Consider the following 6,000-nt stretch of genomic DNA (forward strand, 5'->3'; position numbering starts at 1 on the left):
AAGAAAGCACTAGCTCCAAAATTGCGAACCTCAGAAGCAGGAAGAAAATAATTGCCTCCCAAAGAAACACATAGGTAAGAAGATGCTTCCGCTGGGAGAGGTCAAGTCAGTAACAACCATGTCTTTAGTCATCACTGAAGTCCTGAAATCAGAAAGGCAGTCATGCAAGACAAAAACTGCTTTAAGGGCTAGCATATTTTTTTTCTGTATATTAAAGATATGACCAAGCCATGAAGTACAGCTCTGACTTGATCTCCAGATCCAAAATTCACAAAAGATTGGCTTTGGGATTTCTAGGCTGGGCAAATTCAGTTGGACCTGTCAGAATTTGGGAATGTTCAGTTCTGTGTTGTTCTGGCTCTGATTTTGCTCCAGTTCTTCTAAACAGATCTTCTGCAGAACTGAACCAGAAGCAGACTTGGGGCATGTGTGTTTTGTGCAGTCAGGCAATAGGTCTGTTCATGCTCTGAAGAGCTGGGACGTTATTGCATTGTAACTGTGCCTGTGCTCATCCTGGTTTTCGGTTGGACTCGGTAGCACTGCATGGTTGCTGCTGCTGTTGCAGCCATATGTTCATGCATCTTTAATTATAGTGATATTAATAGTGGTAAATTGCTAGTAAGCCTTTGAGGATAGGGGCATAGATGGAAAGCTTTCTTTCCTCACCAAACCCTCCACTCATAAGCTAATCTCATCTTGCAGGGACACACAGTCTATTCCTTGGAGACTTCATCATGGGAAGCCATAGGACAGGATGTCATGGGGAACAGGAGGAACTGCTTGCCTTCTGGCCCTCTCCGCTTCCTTGTGTGGGGACTCGAACCCATCAGTCATACTGACCCAGGACCATTTTGGGCTCCTCTGATTATCCCTGTGTATTAAAGAAAGGAAGGAATGCTGCTGGTAAGGAAGCAGGAAGAGTTGGAGGGAAAGACAGTTTGCATGTTCCCACAGAGGAGTGCAAGAGGGTGGAACAATGCCATCAAGGCGGCTCAGAGCGGGGCCACGCTCAGCACCGATGAGTAGGACATATGACTGGTATTGCAGGTAGTACTACTAGTACTACAGGTAACATTAGTGTGTAATGACTGTGGTGATGTTTGGTACCATGTCCTTTCAGAGTCACAATCCTGTGGGATGTCACCTGTCACTTCTGCAGCGCTCCTGACGTGCAGGCAGGTTGTGCTCCTGCCGCACAGCGTGTGGGCAAGCCCACATGCGGCTGCCTGCTCCAAGCGCAGAGCCAGCTCCCTCACAGCACACCACAACATCCCTTTATGAATCATACCGGGATATGCCAAAGAAGTTGTGAATGCTCCATCCCTGCCAGTGTTCAAGGCCAGGTTGGACAGAGCCTTGGGCGACATGGTTTAGTGCAAGGTGTCCCTGCCCATGGCAGGGGGGTTGGAACTAGATGATCTTAGGGTCCCTTCCAACCCTAACCATTCTATGATTTTATGATTCTGTGACCTCTGGCCCAGGCCTGCCACAGGGGATGGAATGCTGGAAGCCCGTGAGTTGTGCTGGTTGCAAGAGGATCCTCAGGAGTCCTCATGGAGGTTTTAGCAAGTGGATGGGCAAAAGTTGCCAAGGCCAATATACACGTGAAAGAGTATAAGCAGTGCTGGACAAGGAAGGAGCAGGGGGTAAGAGTAGGAGAGGTGTTTGCTAAAAAGGTCAAGGTATGTGTATAGGAAACAGCAGAATTAAAGAGACTATGTCTGGATATCATCCTCATTAATTTCTTCATTTTGGAGAAGGGCACTACGCCTCTCTTCTAGGTGAATTTTAACTTTATTCAGTAAAGATTTCCTGTCTTTTTGATAAATTCAGCCCAAAATGTCAATGAACAGCAGCAGAGCAAGTCCTGCATGTTCATAGATCCTTTATGGTTTGTTCCTACTGTGGTTTCAGACATTCTCTCTTGGTTTTCTACATTCTCTCTTACCAGAAGGCTTTGTCCAGGCGTATGCAGGCTGTTTGTGTTCCTGGACAATAAGTCAGTGTCCAGACATTTCAGTCAAAGGTCAAGGTCCTGTTGTGCAAGACCGGATATTTTTCCCAGGAGTTAGTTCCTGCCCAAAGAACTTACAAACACAAAAGAAGACTGTGGCCCAGCTGATGATAGGGAAGAAGAAGACACTGGTGAGACATTTATAATTAGTGTAATGAGGATCAATCAGATGACCTAACCATTGTCAGGTAGTTTTATGGGCATTACAGCAGCAGCATGATTGTGAAGTGAAATGACAGGGGTATTAAGTAGTGACTACTTTCAGGACAAGCCTTTTCCTCTCCTGAATGCAGGTTTATAGGAGATGGTATGAAATGAAACAGAGTAACACCGATTAATTGGGATAAATTCAAATTACATGCTGCCTGTTTATGGAGTGCTGCGATCTTCCACCTGATGCACACGTAATGCCTTGGTAAGGCCCTGACTCCTGTGCATGGATTCAGTTTATTCATCCATGTTTATACCTTTTTACATGCAATACAAGACTGAACCAAAATTAAATCTGGTCTTTCTAAGCCTAGACAACGCAGGCACTGGATCAGTTATATTGCAAGAGGATCAGTTACGTTTGGTCAATGGAATTACCTGCCATTCACAAGCAAACTTTTCCAAATCCTCATGGAGATGTTCTGGAAAGATCCATCCAAATTTCTTTCTATCTCAAGATCTTAACTACCCACCTCTGCTTTACATTCACTGCTGTTAAGTAGTGAGCTAGATTGTGGGAGTAGTTTTTCACCTTGCGGTCTCTGCATGTTCTTTCATAATTTTTCATGGGTGAATTCCGTTTCCAACAAGGAATGAAGGTTCATGTACAAATTTCAATGGGTTGAAACATGCAGTGAGCCAACTTTGAACTTGCAGTTTACCAGTCCCCGAAGACATTGACCTGGAAGGGATATTTGCCTTTTGTATGTTGTATAAAACCTAAAAGAGACCAGGGAAGGAATATGAATTCATTATTCATGCATGATACAGCATTCACTATTCTTTCCCCTTCGCTAAAGATGGCACGGGTGTCGTAACTCACTCTAGTCAATGGAAGTTTAATCAATACAGGCAGTAGACCACAAAATATGAGTTGGCTGAGCAATGTTGGTGTCTAGACTGGGGAGAGCTGAATCCCACCCTACCTAACAAGCTGGTGGCCATACATGTTCAGTGATAGAGCTGCATATGAGTTGAACTGAAACTGTGCAATAGACATCATTGTGTATTGTCAGCAGGTCAGAGAAACAATGTGCTTATGGAAGTTTTATCTCTGCTGTGCTGTTTTGTCTCTGAGCTCACTGTAGCAAGGCTATGAAGAAGCAAACTCACAGGCCATAAAATGCAGAAAATCGTGTTGCATATAACCGAAAGGTTGTTTCTCTGTGTCTAGAATGAAAGGCACAGAGCTGCTATAGCTGAGCCTCGGAAGGTATGATAAGTTGTGAATTTTTCATATGCCTGTTTCCAGGACTAGTATATATTTTAACTTCTTCTATATGTATTATGAAGAGGTCAAAGTGATGCAGCATAAAGGCATGCAAAAAGACCCACACACTGTATCCATATATATTAATAGTTACCTATTAATAGATCATGTTACCTGATAATATTCTTTATATTAATGTTATTTAGTTAAAATACAAGCAATGAATACTGTTCTCTAAGGCACAGAAAACGCGGGCAAAACAGAAGTCTATGTTTTAATAGATTTATTCTGTCCTTAATAGACTGAAAGTCAGATAGTCAATATACCTGACATAGCTTAAGCTACCAAGGCAAATGAAAGCTGTTCTGTGGTGAGGTGATTGCAGATCCATAGCTATAATAATTTTGTCTGTGAATGAGAAAAAAAGGAAGGTGGGAAAAACTTCTTGGCATTACTCCCTTGGAATCACAGAGTACTTTCCAGAACTCACAGTGCCTTTTCTAACATTATAATATTCACATTTATATGCCTAATTCCTTTTTTTTCCATATGTGCAATCTAAACCCGTTGCTAGGTGACTGCAGATGTTATCAGCCACTAAAACACATGCGTTTTCCAGATGTAGTCATCAAATAATTTTCAGCTGAGTGATTCTGTGTTACAATAAACTTGAATGCCTATGTAAAGGTCTAACTACTTACAAATATATCAGCTAATTTGAATTATATTGAAAACTGTTATCTGTTGTGAAAGTAGAGGAAAGGGATCCAAATTTGGGGTAATTTGACCAAGAGTTTCTAGAGATTCAGCTCCCTAGGAACTGCAATTCTACACTATCCTCCTGGGTTTTGTAACTTCTGTGCATACCTAATGCTCACATTCTGTATCTAATTATTCTACAGCTGATCCCTGTTGATTGGCATTTCTATCAGCTAGTGATATGACTCATTAACCCTTTTGGAAAGCAGTCTTTCCAAAGTTAATAACTGCAGAGTTTGAAACTTCAGGGTGATGTGATGATACTCAGTCATAAAAACACATGGAACTCCAGGCAGTTTCAGGTGTCATTCTGGGAGCTGATTTTATCACTCATAAGGAGTCTGGTTCACCTTGCCGGTCAAGACTCCCGAACATGGGCCAGTTTTCCAAGCTCCCAGTCCTGGCAGTGGCAATGTCATCCATGTCACCAGTCGGGCCGGAAGAGCGGCTCAGCTCCGCAGGTGTAGGTCTCTTCATCAAGGTGAGCTGAAGAGCAACCAGACTCCCGGTGTGTACTACCTGCATTGGCGAGTGATGCCAATTACTTGGCATTACATAAATCTAAATCCACAGGATGGGTTTAGATACTCAGCTCAGGTGTAAAAACCTGCGTTAAAGGACTTTAATCTGCAAGATGACTCCACGCCCCAAAAAATGGGTGCAATAATTGGATACAGTTCTTTTTTAGAGTGGAAATCAGATTGCACCATCTACAGATTCATTGTGGCCTCAATATCTGTGAATGTACATTGAGTAGATACAAGGTAGTCTTCAAAGAATGTGCCACTGCTTGTATTTTTCCTAGAGCTTTGAACCATAAGATCTGTGTAAGCTCCCTGGTTCAATGTTTGTCTAGAACGATGAAGGGATTACTTGGATTAATTTGGCAGGGACTTGCAAGATCACACTTTTCAGCTCTGACCAATCTGGATCAGAGGTATCTAGATGTGCATGGATTTAAGTGTAAATGCTCCATAAGGAGTACTGTGCTATAATTAAATGCAAAAGTGTCTTCTCTGGCTCAGGAAGTTCCCGGGCCACGAGCCATGGCAGACTGAGTGCTTATCCTGAGAAAAACTGTTTATTATTTTTCTATATTCTGCAAACCTTTCCCTAGGCATCACTTTTGGCCACATATCAGAGATGAAATACTGCACCAGATAAATCTTGGCCTGATCTGTGTGGCCATTTTTATGTGTTTAGGCCTCTGCAGCACTGACTGCAGTATATGACAGTATGACAGTATGACAGTGTAGGTGACATGGAGATTTCCAGCAGTGTGCGGGGTTCGTGTCGTTGTTCTCCAGGGGGTAGTAATAGGTATGCAAAGAAAATATCACAGAATAAATCCATACTCTTTCTGGCAAAGCTGAAGGGAGGACAGCATTTCGTGAGGTTTGTGGTTGCTGTAGGTGCAGTGTTTAAAACAGCTTAGATAGTTGCATTTGCTGTGCCTAAGCTAAATCTGGTTTTACCACATCAAAAAAGGTTTAGACAGCATACAGTGTCCATGTGCTCTGTTCTGAACGAGTTATGTAGCGTTTCACAGTCAGTCTGCTGGAGGCTGTGCTGTTATGCCATTGCTCCAGGGAGAATTGGCATTGTAGGAGAATTGTCGCTCCTCTTATCTTATCTTTACTAGCATCAGAGAATGTAACAGGCAGTGGCCACGAATTGTGGCTTGGGATGTTCAGGCTGGACCAGGTGACCTCTTGAGGTCCCTTCCAGTCAACATTTCTGGAGTCCATAGAGGACTCATCTGAATCAGTAACTCAAGGCAACTCCATGTATTTATGTGATGGCTGAC

Source organism: Strigops habroptila, chromosome 1 (assembly GCF_004027225.2).
Source record: "Strigops habroptila isolate Jane chromosome 1, bStrHab1.2.pri, whole genome shotgun sequence".
Taxonomy (NCBI): Eukaryota; Metazoa; Chordata; class Aves; order Psittaciformes; family Psittacidae; genus Strigops; species Strigops habroptila.